At 39.4% G+C, this 18660-nt stretch overlaps 1 protein-coding gene and 1 long non-coding RNA gene across 6 annotated transcripts in view; one reads left to right on the top strand and one right to left on the bottom strand.

Annotated features, from left to right (window-relative positions):
* spidr (scaffold protein involved in DNA repair) overlaps nt 1-18660 on the bottom strand; it is a 316427-nt gene that overhangs the window by 119469 nt on the left and 178298 nt on the right. The window lies entirely within an intron of this gene.
* The window catches only part of LOC137314755 (uncharacterized), a 65359-nt gene continuing 53741 nt past the window's right edge, over nt 7043-18660 (top strand). For all 3 annotated transcript variants that reach the window (XR_010961243.1, XR_010961242.1, XR_010961244.1), the window contains exons 1-2: nt 7043-7188; nt 14086-14124. This is a non-coding gene — a long non-coding RNA (uncharacterized lncRNA). The remainder of the gene's footprint in view (nt 7189-14085; nt 14125-18660) is intronic.

Raw genomic sequence — 18660 nt, 5'->3', positions numbered from 1 at the left:
TCAGTTAGAGAAAATCCTGAAATCTTTTAAGAACTTTTAGGACATCGCAATAGGGGAGTTTAGAACCATTCTGGATAGATAAACTAAGATAGGCCTAAATGTTCTTGTAATCTTATAATTGGAGACTTTCTCTGCAAAAGTTCCCAACTGAGTTCCATAATTTCAACCACATACATTGTCTGGGAGGTGCCAACAAAGGTGAGGCTCATTATTGCTGGGACTGCTTTTCCCCCGTCATTTCAAGCTAGAATTCTTCTCTCGCCCTTCAATTGATGCTGGCACTGTTCTGCACCAGCCCAGTTCAAGCTGCAGCTTTCCTTTCTCCACCAACTCAAAGCACCATTTCCAACTTCGTAACACTTCCCTCCCCCTTTCATTGCCATCCGTTTCCCCGCTTTCCCTCAGTGCCGCTTATACCTGAGCTGCAAATGGAAGTGATTCGGGCCAATGCGTACTGCAGGCAGGAATTCCTGTCCTTTCAAGAATTCCCTTCTATATTATGCAGTGGCTAGAATTACCTTGGGTAGGAGTGTTGCTGAGGGGAGAGGTGCGCCGTCCACACTGATTTTTGTTAACAAATGCTAACATGTGGGCCCCAAAATGCTGACCTTCAGTGTGAAACCTCCCCCTGCCCCCCATCGAATCATGTATGAGCACGTCATAGAGATGGGTGCCAACTAGTAGACAAGAAAGCTTGTTTTAATTTAATTGCCAAAATATAAACAAGCTATTATACAGCACATAGAAATAGTCATTATGTGTATAATTAATAATCAAATAGCTTTAATTATGCATTGCAATCTGTACTTAAAGAATTTGTTTTTCTCTATGGTACACTGGAAGTAATGTTACCAAGGATGACATTTATAAAAATTCTTATGAATTAAATAAAAATGACATTCCAAATGCTGAATTTTGGAGTCTGTGCTGTACTGTTACCATCAGACTTTCAAAAAGCCACTGTCAAGTACTATGAATTAAAGCAATACAAAGATGAAGTTTGTCACCGCTGCGACTCAAATAAAAATTGTTGTAATTCAATAAATTGGTTTCTTAGAATTCTGGTAAATGGTGGGAACTCTAGTTTCCGTATTGCTCATCACATTTCCACAGCATAGCAAACTAAGTATTTCAGAGAACTTAAAATACACTTAGTGTACATCAAATTAACTGCATCATCTTCAAACAACTCATGGCCTTTAGCTACTTGTACTGAGAAATTGCATTCAGGTCAAATCACAAACTAAATGTAATCATTACCTTTGGACCTGACCCTGTTCGTGTTGCAGACGTCATCAATTTGCCAGATATGTACTACAGTTCATCTTAGTTTAAATCAAGCCAATTCCAAGCACACTATTCCACAATCAATTTTATGCATTCAAATAGAAGAGGTTTTAACTTCTAAACTAAGATCACAGTTAGCCAGTGGGGCATAGTAATAGTGATTAATTATTTTTTACTTTCTAAGTTTCATTGTAAAAACTATAAATTATGGATTCTGCATTAGAACATAGAACATAAGAAATAGGAGCAGGCCCCTTGAGCCTGCTCCGCCATTCAACAAGATCATGGCTGATCATCTACCTCAATGCCATTTTCCTGCACTATCCCCATTGTGGTCAGCTTTTCCAGAATCTGCACACGTGCAACAGGATTACATAATTCTATTGCAATTTAGGCACTCCCTGGGATCCCAACATCATTCTTTTTGTTCTGTAGTCCTTTACTTGGTTCTACATTGGTTCCATCTCCCATTTATTCCATTGTTTCTACTCCTGGATAAGTAGAGTGCTATTTACTTAGTTTTTAGTTCTCTCGACAGTATACCAGCACTACTTTTTTTTTACATAATTTCCAACACTCTCTGTTGCATTTGCACAATCACACTCCCTGATGGCCTTTTCTATCATTATTCTATTACACAGTTTCACAGGAAGGTCAATAGTTTTAAATTTTTAAATTCATTATAGAAATACTGAGGCTGGACAATGCCCTGTGATTGTCAGTACATGCAGGTTTTGCCTGATGAATTCAACCCTCATTTCAAAACCAGCTGATGGGGATGTCTCCACCTTGCCCCAACCTGGCAGGAACACACACATCTGCATGAAATCAGGTTTAAATTATCTACCACCAGCCCCAAAATAAATTGCAGTTTCATATCATGAAGATATTAAAATATTAAAATACATCAGTTGTGTCAATGTCAATTTAATGAGTTGATTAAAATGTCTGCTTTTCTTAATCTGACTGGAAGACTAGATATTCTACAAGAGTGACTACAGGGGGAAAACACTGAATATACAAAAAGAAGGCTGCCTTTGCAATTGAAAAAGGATATAAGAAGGGCAAAGAGAGACTATGAGAAGATTAGCAGGTAACATAAAAGGGAACCCAAAAATCTTTTATAAACATATAAAAAGTAAAAAGATAGTTAAAGGAATGGTGGGGCCGATTAGGGACAAAGAAGGAAATCTCCTTGTGGAGGCAGAGGGCTGACTGAGATACTTAATGAGTACTTTGCATCTGTCTTCACAAAAGGATAGAAACAGTATCCATATGGATTGAAAAAGATAAGGGATCGATCACGCTAATAGACTGCCTAACAGTGGAAAGGAAGTGGAGGAAGAAATATGTAAGCAAATATGTGAAATGAGTAAAGGACATAGAATAATAATCATGGGAGATTTTAACAATCTCCAAATAAACTGACAAGTGGGACGTAAAGGGGTACAGGGAATGGAACTTTTACAATGTGTGCAGGACTCTTTTCTTACCCAGTATGTAAAAAGCCCAACAAGAGAGGAAGCATTGCTGGATCTAGTAATGGGAAATAAACCAGAACTGAGAGGTTATACCTAATAAATATTTTTTGCACCTTTTCTAAATAAGAGAAGTAAGTGTAGGCGAACATCTAGGCATTAACGATCACAACATAATAAGGTTTAAGATAAAGATTGGGAAGGAAATAAGTAAGACAAAGACTAAAGTAATAAATTGGAAAAAAGCAGATTTTCAGGGAATGAGAATGGAACTAGGGAAAATAAACTGGAAAATTTACTGATAAACAAAGAAATAGAACATCAGTGGTAAACATTTAAAACGGTGATCAATAGAGTCCAGGAGAAATATATCCCACTAAAAAGCAAGAACAAACTAGCTAATAATGATACACCATGGATGAATAAAGAAATAGGGGCAAAATTGAAACTAAAGAAAAAGGCATACACTAAGAACATAGACAACAAAGGAAAGGATGACAAAAGGGAATACGAAAAGGTTAGAAAAGAAGTTTAAAAAAACAATTAGGAAGGCAAAGAGAAACTACGAAATTAAATTATGAAGAAATATAAAAAGAAATAGTAAAATATTTTATAGATGCATAAATAACAAATGAAAAATCAGGTAAGGGATAGGGCCACTAAGGGATACACAAGATAAATTCACAGGTAATGACGACAAAATGGCAGAAATATTAAATAATTACTTTGCCTTAGTATTTACCAGGGAGACTAATATGGTGGGCATGACATTAGAAGAAGTGATCAAAAAAGATATAAAGACATTTAAGATAGAAAAGGGGGGAGATAATTGATAAACTGATCAAACTTAGAGAGGATAAAATCCCTGGTCCGGATGGATGGCATCCGCGAAGTAGTATTAGAAAGGATAGACATGGGTAATGCAATAGATGTAATATATTTGGATTTTCAAAAGGCCTTCAACAAGGTACCGCATCGTAGACTCATGACTAAGGTCAGAACATGTGGAGTCAGGGGACAAGTAGCAGAATGGATAGCAAGCTGACTACAAAACAGAAAACAGAGAGTAGGGGTTAAAGGTAGTTACTCAGATTGGCAAAAGGTGGGAAGTGGTATTCCACAAGGATCAGTGCTGGGACCACTGTTGTTCACAATTTACATAAACGATTTGGACTCGGGAATCGGAAGTACAATTTCAAAATTTGCCAACCAAATTGCGGAGTGTACTGAAGAGGACTGCGACAAAATACAGGAACTCATTAATAAACTTGCAGAATGGGCATGTAACTGGCAAATGAATTTCAATATAGATACATTTGAGGTATTACATTTTGATAGGAAGAATAAGGGGGCGTGTAACTGGCAAATGAATTTCAATATAGATAGGTGAGAGGTATTACATTTTGGGAGGAAGAATAAGGGGACCACTACTGCTTGGAAAATAAAAGTGTAAGTGGGGCAGAGGAATCTAGGAGTACAGATACACAAATCACTAAAAGTAGCGACACAGGTTAATAAGGCCATAATAAAAGCAAACCAAGCACTGGGGTTTCATTTCTAGAGGGATAGAATTAAAAAGCAGAGAAGTTATGTTAAACTTGTATTATACCTTGGTTACACCACATTTGGAGTACTGTGAACAGTTCTGGTCTCCATTTTATAAAAAGGATATAGAGACACTAGAAAAGGTGCAAAAAATATTTATTAGGTATAACCTCTCAGTTCTGGTATCATCCTATCAGGAAAGATTGAGCAGGATGGGGTTCTTTTCTCTAGAAAAGAGAGGTCTGAGGAGTGACCTGATAGGATTTGATATGGTAGACGTAGAGAAGATGTTTCCACTTGCGGGGTAGACCAGTATTCAAAATAATGACAGGTTTTGATAGAGCAAATAGGGAGAAACTGTTTCCTCTGGTAACCAGAGGTCATAGATTTAAAATAATGGGCAAAAGAAGGGGAAATGAGGAGAAATTTTTTTCACACAGAGGGTTGTTAAGATCTGGAACGCACTACCTGAAAAGATGATGATGTGGAGATGCCGGTGATGGACTGGGGTTGACAATTGTAAACAATTTTACAACACCAAGTTATAGTCCAGCAATTTTATTTTAAATTCACAAGCTTTCGGAGGCTTCCTCCTTCCTCAGGTAAATGTTTACCTGAGGAAGGAGGAAGCCTCCGAAAGCTTGTGAATTTAAAATAAAATTGCTGGACTATAACTTGGTGTTGAAAAGATGATGGAAGCAGATTCCAGAGAAACTTTCAAAAGGCAATTGGACATGTACTTGAAGAGGACTAATGTGCAGGGTTATGGGAAAAAAGCTGGGATGTGGGACTAAATTGGACAGCTCTTTTAAAGAGCCGGCACAAGCACGAAGGGCCAAATGGCCTCCTTCTGTGCTGTAAAATTCTATGATTCTATATTTAAAATTTTGGTAAGGGTGTGTCGGGATTTATAATCTGTCATTCTTATCTCAGAAAAGATTGCTCATGAGACTCGGTCGATAGAATAAGATAGCTATGCATGAAAGTGATTAAAACCAATTTTCAGGTAATATAGAAGGAAAAGAAATGTTCAAAATGAAGATGGGAGGAGAGAAGAATCAAAATGGCCAACAAGAACTTTTTTGGGGGGGTGGGGAGGGGAACAGGGATGGAGAGGGAGAGTATTTTTTTTGAAGGCAAGTCTCTAACATCCTTCTTTACTTTGTCTCTTCTGCTAATTTTCTTCCTCTTCCTCCTCTCCTGAAAACATCGCATGTTGGGTATATTCCCAGTGGCGTCAATCTCCCTCCAGTATCATGCTCAAGTAGTCATTTTCAATGTCCGAGAGTGAGCATCAGCAGACCATTCGATTAAATGAAACATCCCAACGAAACCCAACCCTGTCCTCACCTGATATCTGCATTTGTGCACTTCCAGCAGGTCTCACTGGATGGTGATCAAGAACAAGAACTTGACCCAATTTTCCACTTCCAATATGGGATCGATGAGGACAAATGTAGCTTCCCTCCCAAATTACAAAGGAGTTTGATATTGCAAATAGGGAAAAAAACTATTTCCACTGGTCGGTGAGTTAGTAGTTAGAAGACATAAGTTTAAGAGGACCACCAAAAAATGGATGGTGGGTTAGAATAATTTTGTTTCAGCTAGAGGATATGTAATGCCCTACCAAAAACAGCTGTGGAAGCAGAATCCATAATAGTTTTTAAAAAGGAAGCTGGCACAGGCACAATGCGCCAAATGGCTTCCTTCTGTGTTGTAAAATTCTATCATTCGATGACTCTTCTACCACCCTGGCTAAAATCAGCTAACTCAGCACAGATCAAGGATCAAATCTGTACCTTCCTGGTCTGTATGGCTCAGCTACTCATTCTTTAATCAGCTCACCCAATGGGAGTCCCTTTTTCTCCCCCCTTTTCTGGTTTTCTCAGACTTTTGTCAAATCCACTCTTAGATCTGTCTCCCAGATGATGTGCAAGCATGCCTCAATTACTCTTCCTCAGACTTCCCTACTCCGAGTTAGAAAGCACTTGGGAACCCATCACAGTAGCAGAGTGGTGGAACTAAACCCTTTTCCTGCCATTCCAAGGCACTGCATGTCAGCACGCCATCATACTCAAAACCTTATACCGAAGAACCAATGAACTTTGACATGTAACCTTGAACAATTTCACAAAGATTCTGTCATTAAAAAAACTTGTGTGCACAGCCTTATGAATCAAGCCAAATTTTCCATGCAGTTCTTTTTGCTTCTCAGTCATCTACTATAAATAGTGTGACTAATATATACTTTACAATACATAAATTCTTCAGTCAAAAGCAATCCAAACTCAAGTGAGTAATGGTACACCCCCTTGGTCGTTATGGTATAGGACCAGCAACCCAGAGGTTGAGTTCAACTTAGGAAGTTGTGAAATTAAATTAAATAAAATGCTGTAATTTGGCACCAGAAAAAAATGACCATGTTGTAAAATCCCAATTGGTCGACATGTAACTCCAGTCCCACACTGCGTGGTGGCACTTAATGCTCTCAGGGCAACAAGGAATGGGCAATAAATGCTGTCTTGCTAGCATTACCTACACCCCAAGAGTTCTATATAAAACAAAAATTTGCGAATGAAAAACTAGACTAAAATTCAGACAATATTTCTTGAAGATTATAACAAATAGTTGAAATCAGGAGAGAAGACTAAACTAAAATAATTTCTAGGATTAAAACACATGCTTCTTTTGCATGATTACCCATGTGTTGAGTACTAGATCGTCATCAGGGAATGAAGCAGAAAGAAAGCTGCGCATAACTCCACCGTGGAGGAAAATTACAGGGTAGTAATCCCTCATCTCTTGTTGGCCAATTGAAGAATAGTATTCTCAGAAGCTTGGCAGTAAGACTCCTGCTTATCCCCTCAATTACGGAACAGTAAGTATTAACAAAGCAAGTTTTTAAAAAGCAAAGAAATATCAGGACGGGTGGAAAAATGGTACCTCTACAATGAATTGTATTTCTTTATCACTAAAGCAGAGGTAGGATCACTGTGATATCCAAGTGCTGACATTTATAGCAACTATAAACTGCTGAATTATCCCATTTCTATGATTCTATGATTTAGTCCTAAACGTTATAAGGGAAACAGCTATACACTTACTGGATGTCCCTCAGTCATTCTTAGTTAATCTGCTTCATATTTACAACAGCCAGCTAGTGATACCCTTGAAGCAGACATTCGGTGTAGAACTCTCCTGATTACAAATGGGGAGAATGAACTGTGGGAAGTACTTTATTTATGATGCCACTGGAGTGGCGCTCGATGTCTCTCAAAGTTTTATGTCCAGGCCACCTCAACACAACAATTCTGAAACATAAAACACCAAGGGATAGCAGTAAGTGTTCCAATATCTCTATTTGTAAGCATTTAGGATTATATGACAATTCAACAGAAGACATTAAGACCATACTGTATTGGTGAAGATTGTAATGCTACAGTGAACATGTTATTAGTCTCAGGAGCCAGTCACTTCTCAGTTTCAGCAAAGGGCCCAATTAAATTGCTGTCTTTTAACAGACAATGAGCAAGACCTGCAGCAAACCACTGAGAGGGTTATATTCTGCTGACTGAATAGAACAAAAGTACGTAACACTGTAAATGCAATTTTTACATATTCAATCTGCATTAAGCTCCAGTGACAACCTAAAAAATGCATATAATTTAATGCTACAATATCACTCCCCTCCCTTCACTCATAGCCCTCTATATCCACACCTTCATTCTTGAACAAGCAGGTTCAACCCATAGACATACACTTCAATGAACTGCATTAACAGCATTCTTAATCAACTTATGAAAAGTTACACTTTAGTGATTTGGCAAACTTGCTCTTTTTCTTATAAATGACCCCATTAAAGCTCACCTAGTACGCTAGCGGAGAGTGGGATTCAAACTCACCTAGACTTTGAACTCAGATCAGCAAGGCTGACTACAAACATTGTAGTTACTGGTAACATATTTCCATTTTTTCTAACATCGGCAAGACTCAATTTTTTTTTAATGGTTGCGCTATTTGGTCAGGGAGCTGGGTGCAGCTTTTGTGTGCACCCATGCAGGGGGAAGGGAGGACAAGGCAACCCTGCATTCTAAATTAATAAATGCTGATGTTACTACTAGTCACAGTTTTACATGTACTTCAGTCACACCAATAACTCTGTCAGTAACTAGAAGGACTCTGATCTTGTTTGTGACAATCCAAAGCAAAGTTTGTTTTTATGATGGAAGGGTATAAGTCAACAAGCTAATCTTTAGTGCTGCCCTCTGATGTCACTTTCTAAAGATTACAGCATGCAACTCAATAGCCAAAAGTAAAACCTTTTATAGGTTCTTTTATATCTTCTATATCTTCTAAAAATTTTTAAAAATGTGACCACCTTTTAGCTGCTTACATCTAGCATTCATTACAAATACAACATGCAAACAACGACTGCTATGTAATAGCAGTAACTATGACTGTGTGTTCTAACATCAGAATCTTTTTCACGCTCGAGGTTACATTTGTGCCTCCCTAGGATGCCAGTGATTCCTTTTTTCGTAAATCAACATTATTTTGAGATTTTTTTTGGTTGGTTGCTTTTTACTGAGTGAATTTTGAGCAAATCAATACACTTCTGCCTACAGACCATGTCAGACGTATGCCTTAGCGTCCTGTTCTACTCTGAGCTGAAGTTGAAACACCACCTGCTATCCATCACGAAGACGGTCTCTTTCCATCTGCGCAACATTTCCCACCGCAAATTTGCCTATAGCTCAGCCCCTCTGCCACTGAAACCTTTACTTGTGTTTTTGTGCCTTCTAAACTAGTTTTTTTTCATGTTCTCCTCACTGGCCTCCCATCCTCCACCCTCAAACTCCAACTAGTCCAAAGTGCAGCCACCTACATCAAGTCCCACTTGCTCGTCACTCCCGTCCTCACTGACCAATAGTGGTTTCTTGACCCCCAATCCATTTAGTTTAAAATCCTTGTTCTCGAGGCCATAATTCCTCAAGCCCTGCTCTGTCGTTGGAAGTATGACGGGGTAGGATTTCCAGCCATTAGTGTAGCCCAACATTGCCAAATCCCAGTGAAAGGGAGCGATGGGCCACATCATTTATGGCATTTTCAGGGTGTACGCCCTGTGGTGGTCCAAAAATATTGGAGTAGCACCAATCAATGGCTCTGGGATCAATTGCCATTAGGAAAACTGCACTCTGGCCCCACTCCTGCTGGTTTCTGTCATGTACTTCTGCAACATACAAGCATACTTTCCATGGATAAGAAAAGGAGGCAAAAGTGGTGGGATTCCTAGCAGGGACATCATCCCACCTGTTTCAATAATGTCAGGAATTTTACAAAGGGGAAAGAAAGATGGACTCCTGGAGGAACTGGGTCCTGTCCCAAAATCTGGTACCACCCTGAAAGGCCTAGAAATTTTGGATCCCTTGCTTTTAAATCTGTCCATGGCCTTCCACACCCTATTTCTGCAACCTCTGCTAGTCTTATAATCCACTCTGCTCCTTTGGTTCTCTGACCTTTTGTGTGTTTCCCTATCCCTTCATCCTCCCCACCCCCCCATTGGTGGGTTCAGCCATCAGCTACCTTGGTCCCACTTTCAAACTCCCTCCTGAAACAACCCCTCCTCTTCACTTCTCAAAACCTACCAGACTTTCTATCACCTCTTAATCTCTCCCTCCATGGCTCAGTAAGTTTTCCATTTCTGAAGCATCTTGGGACATTTTTTGCTTTAAAAGTTATATATAATTGAAAGTTGCTGCTTTGCCAGATGTAAAACCTTTAATTATAGAGATAGGTTAATGATTGCAGAGAGTACCAAAATGGGAGATAGGGCAAATAAGCAGCAATGCAATAAAATTAGAAGGATTCAATATCTTTTAGGTATGTGGATGGGCCAATAAGCAACTGATGCAATTCAAAGTGGTAAAGTAGAAAACAATTTGTATGGAAGCAAGGATCCAAAAGAAAGAACAACTGTACAACATATTCATCAGGAAAGAAATCTAGGGGTATGGTGGATAAATCTGTGAATCTATCAATATGGTGTTTAGAAAAAATAAGGTAAATAAGGTGCTGAGTTACATCGGAAGAGAGATATAAGTCTAAAGAGATTATATTGTTGCCCTATAAGTAGTTGGCTAGTCACTCTGAAGTACTGCATGCAGTCTGGTCTCTGAATCACAAGAGATTACAGCAGCAATTAAATTATTTTAGCTACTAGAATTCTTCTCAGGAAAGGTTAAGGAAGTCACACTTATTTTCTTTGGGAGAGAAGGAGACTTCAAGAAGATCTAATTGAAATTGTCAACATTATGAAAGGAATTGACAAACTGATTCAGGCAAATCGTTCACTATGGTGAAGAATTAAATACTAAAGGATAAGAGTCAAGAGTAAGGAACTTTTTCACCAAAGGTGTTTAAGTTGTGGAATAAGTCACCATGGAAGAGCCATTGAAGCAGACAGTATGAATTGGGCTCAAGAGACAATTGGAAGTGTTTCGAGAGTGATACAGCGAGTGGATGGGGCTTATTTATGAAAAGGGACGGTCTTGTTTGGACCTAACAGTGTTTTTGTAATGCTTTAGTTCTTAAATAGATTATAAATTAGCTAATAGGAAATCAAGGACAGGTAATAACAGTTTTAGTTGTGCAGTTGTAACCAACAGAGCTTTCAGGTATCGGTCCTGAGATCCCATCTATTCAACGCATGTATTAATGACCTCAACAAAAGGCATTGTAAGTACAGGGTCTAGGTTTTCAGAGAACTAAAACTTTATTTTTATTTTTACGGTCATTTGGAAGCAAGGTGTTGCATGCAAAAAAATCTATAGGCACTACAACTGTGCAAATGAGGGAAAATTGCATTTATTAGAAAACGGTCATATACATTAATACTCAAATAGAAAATATTAATATGCAATGGTGAAGTGGTCACTGGAGTACAGTAGGGTTTTCTTGTTCACCAGGCGTTGAATGTATCACCACACTATGACAGCAATTCGGCTTCTTGGAATTTTATACTACTTCAAATAAATGGACTATCTTCTCTACATAAAGGGTGGAATATAAAAAAAGGTAAATATTCTTACTTAACTGGATATGTTGATCATCATTTAATCCTACAAGCCTTATCTGTTCATCTGTACAACTAGCCATATACAATCATTTGCAACGTGAAATACTGTAGTATAATTTAGGACATTTCACTTTGAAGACGAAACCAAATAAAATTTGCTGAGAACACCAAATTGGGGGGTGTAGTTAATACGAAGGAAGAAATCATCAAAATGCAAGAGGACATTGATAAACTTGCAGAATGGGCATGTAATTGGCAAATAAATGTCAATATAGATAAGTGTGAGGTAGTGCATTTTGATCGGAAGAATAAGGAGGCCACATACTACTTGGATAATAAAAGTCTAAATGGGATAGAGGAGCAAAGGGATCTAGGGGTACAGATACACAAATCACTAAAAGTAGCGACGCAGGTTATTAACACCATAAAAAAGGCAAATCAAGCACTGGGGTTCATTTCTAGAGGGATAGAATTGAAAAGTAGAGACATTATGTTAAACTTGTATAGAACCTTAGATTGCACTTGGAGTACTGTGCACAGTTCCAGTTTCCATATTATAAAAAGGATATAGATGCATTGGAGAGGGTGCAAAAAAGATTCTCAAGGATGATACCAGAACTGAGAGGACATACTTATCAGGAAAAGCTGAACAGGCTGGGGATCCTCTCTCGAGAAAAGAGAGGATCCCCAGCCATGTTCTCCGCAGCCTTCAACATGTCATCAATGACGACGAACACCTCGCTATGGCCATCCCCACACCTCCACTACTCGCCTTTAAACAGCCACTCAACCTCAAACAAACCATCGTTCGCAGCAAATTACCCAGCTTTCAGGAGAACGGCGTCCACGACACCACACAACACTGCCACGGTAACCTCTGCAAGACATGCCAGATCATCGACACAGATACCACCATCACACGAGAGGACACCACCCACCAGGTGCATGGTTCATACTCCTGTGACTCGGCCAACGTTGTCTACCTCATACGCTGCAGGAAAGGATGCCCCAGAGCATGGTACATTGGCGAGACCATGCAGACACTGCGACAACGGATGAATGGACACCGCGCAACAATCGCCAGACAGGAGGGTTCCCTCCCAGTCGGGGAACACTTCAGCAGTCAGGGACATTCAGCCACCGATCTTCGGGTAAGCGTTCTCCAAGGCGGCCTTCGAGACACACGACAACGCAAAATCGTCGAGCAGAAATTGATAGCCAAGTTCCGCACCCATGAGGACGGCCTCAACCGGGATCTTGGGTTCATGTCACGCTACACGTTACCCCACCAGCGAACAAAAGCTATCTGTTTTTAATATAATGGGTCATTTGCTGGCTTTCTCTGCCTTCCGGATGTTTCTGCCTCTCTCTCTCTCTGTTTTTTTTTCGTGTCGATGGTAGCCATGTATTGTTCTGTGATGTCTAAATGCGTAGGCTTCAAGGAGCTCCTGAACATTTACCTGAGGAAGGAGGAAACCTCCGAAAGCTTGTAGATTTCAAATAAAAATCGTTGGACTATAACTTGGTGTTGTAAAATTGTTTACAATTAGAAAAGAGAAGGCTGAGGTGTAACCTGATTGAGGTCTTTAAGATTCTAAAAGGGTTTGAGAGGGTAGACGTGGAGAAAATGTTTCCACTTGTGGGGGAGTTCAAAACTAGAGGTCACAAATATAAAATAGTCGCTAATAAATCCAATAGAGAATTCAGGAGAAACTTCTTTACCCAAAGGGTGGTAAGAAAGTGGAATGTGCTACCATAAGGAGTAGTTGAGACAAATAGCATAGACGCATTTAAAGGGAAGCTAGATAAGCACCTGAAGGAGAAAGGAATAGATGGGTATGCTGATAGGGTTAGATGAAGTAGGGAGGGAGGAGACTCATGTGGAGGATAAATGCCGGCATAACCAGTTGGGCCGAATGGCCTGTTTCTGTGCTATAGTTTCGATGTAATTCAACAAAAAACCTTTTGCCTCTTTGTGCTAATACTAATAAAGCATTTAAATGGAACAGATTAGACCCCAAAATCCCCTCAAATGCAGACATTTAGTGCTTAACAAATGTCACTGAAAGAAAATTAAGCTCAATTTACCTCAGCTTCAGAACCTCTTATCACCTAAGCAACAAAAATATTGATGATGTTAACTGATAAAAATATCTCCGTTAAATAACTACATTCTCTCTGCTGGAACATTAACGATTGTGTATCTTAAAGTTACATTTGAAGCCACAATTTCAACAAGGGCCACCATGAATATCACAAAACTACTGAATTACAGTTCCTCCTCCCCTATGGGCAACTATCTGTTAAGTGGGTGCTAAACGTTGAGTTTTTTTAAACCAAATCAATAAATACTTGGAAAGAGATCTTTGATGTCAAACGATTTTTCAATACCTGTCCTTTGGCTCAATTTCTAATTCTACTTTAATCAGCAGCAATATTAAAATTGATCTCAAGTGGTATGCTTACCTGATCCTACATCATTTCAGTTCAAGAGTTTTTATTTCGACACTACTTTCATTACGTATTGAAAACGAAGAATATAAAGGAATATGGGAAAGGGCAGTGAAATCAGATTAGAGCAGATGGCTCCAGTTTAAAAGCTAGTACCAGAAAATCCACGGTGAGTTGAATGGCCCCTTTTTGAGCTGTAATTTCTATAGCTCTAATCCATTTTTTTCTGTTTATATTTCCTCCCTCCAGGTCCCCATGTGCCAATGCCATTACCAGCCAAACAAACGGGTGAGTAGTCAATGGAAACACTGTGCTGTAACTGATACAAGAACCTTAACAAGAGTGCTTGGACTGGCTTTTGTAATTATTATTTAAATTTTTGAAGTCCCTCGGTTCTGCAGACCCTAACATTCTGCATGTTTCTTTACTGACACAATAGCAGGTAGGATTGCCATTTTGTCAGTGTACCACGTGATCAGGCTGCAAAAGGGGAGGGAATGGAACAGGAATGAACAACACACATTCTAATCAGATGCTTTTTAAATTAAGACGCCATGGTGAAAGATCAAGGCCCATTATTCAAGACATCACCAAAGTTGAATAAGTGTAAATGAGGTTGTGGATCAGGAAATAGTGTTTAGATGATGCCAAGTTTAGGTTTTAATAGTCTGAAGATTGTAGGAGGAAGAAAAGACAGCGAGGTAAGGAATTCAAGGTTTCTGGTCCTGGGAAAGAATGAAATAGATTAGGTGACTATACAATGAATCTCTTGATTTCAACAAAATGAGTAAGTCTGGAGGAGGAAGAACATGTAGGAGATGTAGTTGCAGTTTAAGAGGAACAAGAAAGGAACATTTGGAGGACCAATGACCACAGTAATATCAATAAAAGAGACAATTAAAGTTTGCAATGAAGCGGGGGGGGCGGGGCGGCGGTAAGAGAGAGTGAGTGAAAACTGTACGTACATTTAAGTGCTTAGAAGGTAAAAGATAGATCGCCTGTCAGACAACAAACCAATGCCTGTATCACACTCCTGGACAGGATGCAAGACTTGAACACTGCTACCATTCTCTGATGATGTAAGTAGTTGGACTTTACAGGTGGTGAAATTCCACCTATTGATCAATTTATTGAAAAAGTGGGCATGTATACAAAATGGGGAAGACTGACATGCGTCAGACATGAAACTGTGAGATAAATTGTAAGCAAAAAGATTCTCATTGCCCATTAAGATCCAGGGAGGAAGTCAACATGCAATGATTTACGCATTTGACTGCATGTGGACTCAGTTGTAAGAACCGAGGGCTTGCGGTCTGAAGGGATTTGAATTTATAGTAGAATTATCAGGAAAACAGTGGATAGGGTTAAATGATAAGTGGAGGTGGTCATTGATATGAAGGAGGAACGGAACAGGAGAGAGGACAGAGTCCTGAGGAATCCCTAAGCTAATGGAGAGTTAGTCAGTGATGTATGAACTACAGCATAAATTGAGCAAAGAAACTAAATAGCTATTATAGTAATTTGTGCAGTATCACATCCTGCCAAACGCTTCAGAGATGCCCAAGGCAAATAATTTCCTAAAATTGTTCAAGAGCAGTGTTCTTGAAGTATCAGTAAGTAAGTAAGTAGGTTGTTACATAAGGTTAAATCTCACGGGATCCAAGGTGAGGTAGCCAATTGGATACAAAATTGGATTGACGACAGAAGACAGAGGGTGGTTGTAGAGGGTTGTTTTTCAAACTGGAGGCCTGTGACCAGCGGTGTGCCTCAGGGATCGGTGTTGGGTCCGCTGTTATTTGTTATTTATATTAATGATTTGGATGAGAATTTAGGAGGCATGGTTAGTAAGTTTGCAGATGACACCAAGATTGGTGGCATTGTGGACAGTGAAGAAGGTTATCTAGGATTGCAACGGGATCTTGATAAATTGGGCCAGTGGGCCGATGAATGGCAGATGGAGTTTAATTTAGATAAATGTGAGGTGATGCATTTTGGTAGATCGAATCGGGCCAGCACCTACTCCGTTAATGGTAGGGCGTTGGGGAGAGTTATAGAACAAAGAGATCTAGGAATACAGGTTCATAGCTCCTTGAAAGTGGAGTCACAGGTGGATAGGGTGATGAAGAAGACATTCAGCATGCTTGGTTTCATTGGTCGGAACATTGAATACAGGAGTTGGGATGTCTTGTTGAAGTTGTACAAGACATTAGTAAGGCCACACTTGGAATACTGTGTACAGTTCTGGTCACCCTATTATAGAAAGGATATTATTAAACTAGAAAGAGTGCAGAAAAGATTTACTTGGATGCTACCGGGACTTGATGGTTTGACTTATAGGGAGAGGTTGGATAGACTGAGACTTTTTTCCCTGGAGAGTAGAGGGTTAAGGGGTGATCTTATAGAAGTCTATAAAATAATGAGGGGCATAGATAAGGTAGATAGTCAAAATCTTTTCCCAAAGGTAGGGGAGTCTATAACGAGGGGACATAGATTTAAGGTGAGAGGGGAGAGATACAAAAGGGTCCAGAAGGGCAATTTTTTCACTCAAAGGGTGGTGAGTGTCTGGAACGAGCTGCCAGAGGCAGTAGTAGAGGCGGGTACAATTTTGTCTTTTAAAAAGCATTTGGACAGTTACATGGGATAGAGGGATATGGGCCAAGTGCAGGCAATTGGGACTAGCTTAGTGGTATAAACTGGGCGACATGGACATGTTGGGCCGAAGGGCCTGTTTCCATGTTGTAAACTTCTATGATTCTATGATTCTATAACATGGCCAACATCACCATGCCCAAAACTGCATTGCTGATCATGTATTAAGTCAGAACTTTTCAACAGACGGATAATTTGAGAGTTAGCAGCAGCTTCCCTAACCTTTCAAAGTACTGATATAAGGGCAATTGGACAGTAGCTGGAAGTGTAAGAGGGTTCATATTTCTTAGGGACAGGATGAACATGAGCAAACTTCAAGGAAAAGGAAAGATGGACCGGGAGTAAAAAATTGAAGGAAGTTACGTTAATGATCACATGTATACAAATGGAAAGTTATGCCAGTTTTAAAAAAAATCAAAACCATATATTGGGTTCAATTCAAATAAAATTAAGTCTTTTCATCAAATGAAAGCATGTTATTCTCCAAACTTTCAACAGCTATAATTTTTAAAAAGCTCTGCAAGAATCAGGATGCCATGGAATCCTGGTGAGTTAAAGCAGAAGTCTGCAGGGAATGCTTTGTATTCAAATTACAAGTGTTTATTTGGAAAAATACAAGAAATATAACTGCATTACCACTGAAAGAAAAAATCATTTTCTGGCCCAACGGAGACCCAGCATTGTGGTTTGGTTGTCTTCCCTCCATTGAAGATGCCGACAGGAAGGAGCTACCTGTGCCAAGGAGTGGCTCCAACATTTTAAGTGTGGTCATAATTTAAGACTGGCTTGGAAATCAATTTACAGCTGCTTAACTGAAGCAAAACAAGCCACCATCAAAATAGGAGTGCCTCTGCAAAAGGCTAAAGAAAATCTTTTTAAGTTATTCTGTTGGGAAACTTTATAACAACATTTTATTCATGTGGTTTCTTTCTTACAATTCTGGTTCTGACCTACCACTACACATCCTTTACTTTCTTACCAACCAGATTACCATGCATCCCCAGCTTCCTCTCCATTCCCAATATCTTGCTCCAGTGTTTTGAACCAGCCCCAACTTGCTTATTTGGCCCAAAGCTAATCTACCCCTAACACGTTCATACCAATTACACCAAATGAGTTTGTGATACGAACTGTAGTCTAACAAGTTATGATGACAATGTCATTTGGTACGGTATGATGCCATAATGGGACTTGAAAACAGGCTGTATAGAACACAGGATTTTTAGGAACAGAAAAGGACCATGGGGAAGGAAGCCCATCACCTTTGACTGATCTCAACTCCACACAACTATCTTCTCACCATATGACTCAATCTCTTTTCTATCTAGAATATATCTAGTGACCTCTGGAACTCATTGGCTACAGCAAATTCTGGGCCAGTCAACGAACGGCACCCACTGTTAGTTAGGCTTGCCTTTGCCCATTTAATTTCCATGACATCTTGCACTGGAAGTTGCTGGAAAAGGAAGATGGAAATGGTGTGGTGCCCTCTACAGGGCATCTGGGATCTGTGTGAACAGGGCAAGTAATTGTATCTCCTTAACCAATTGAAGGATTGTGAAATGAACAGTGGAGAGTCTGAACCAGAAACTAAGTTAGAATTGTGAATTCAATGTGAAATCAGTACAGAAAGTGAAATAAAGGGAGGGAAAGAAAGACTGGATTAAGAGAGAGAGAGAGAAAAAGAGAGAAAAAAGAGAAAGAAACAAAAAGTGAAAAAAAAAATAATTCAATTTTTAAAAAATCTCCAACAACAATTACAAGCTGAAGGAATAAGACTCCACACTAGTAATACTTAATTTTCAGTGTCAAAGAGGTTGTTTGGCAGTAATTAACACTTAGCACACTGTTAAAAAAGGTACTTACTCTGAAATGGACAAGCCCTAACTTTCTGTTTAGTTCATATCAACCACACAAGTACAGGAACTTCACGCCATTCAATGCATTTGAATGATGAGTCAGACAGCGAGATGCTGTTTTCGAGAAGCTAATGGCAGAGCGGTGCATCTCGGACAGCAACTTCCGGATTTTCATGTTTAATCTCGCATCTGCCATCACCTGATGTTGCTGTGCGATTTGCACATAAATTACGGTGAGCGCAGTGAGCCTCATCATTACTTTGGCAGCAAATTCTGGCCCATTTAAAATAAAAACCAAAAGAAAGAAGAACGAACC

Source organism: Heptranchias perlo, chromosome 3 (assembly GCF_035084215.1).
Source record: "Heptranchias perlo isolate sHepPer1 chromosome 3, sHepPer1.hap1, whole genome shotgun sequence".
Lineage (NCBI taxonomy): Eukaryota > Metazoa > Chordata > Chondrichthyes > Hexanchiformes > Hexanchidae > Heptranchias > Heptranchias perlo.
Note: the sequence above shows the minus strand (reverse complement) of the source record. Positions and strands in the feature narration are given on the sequence as shown.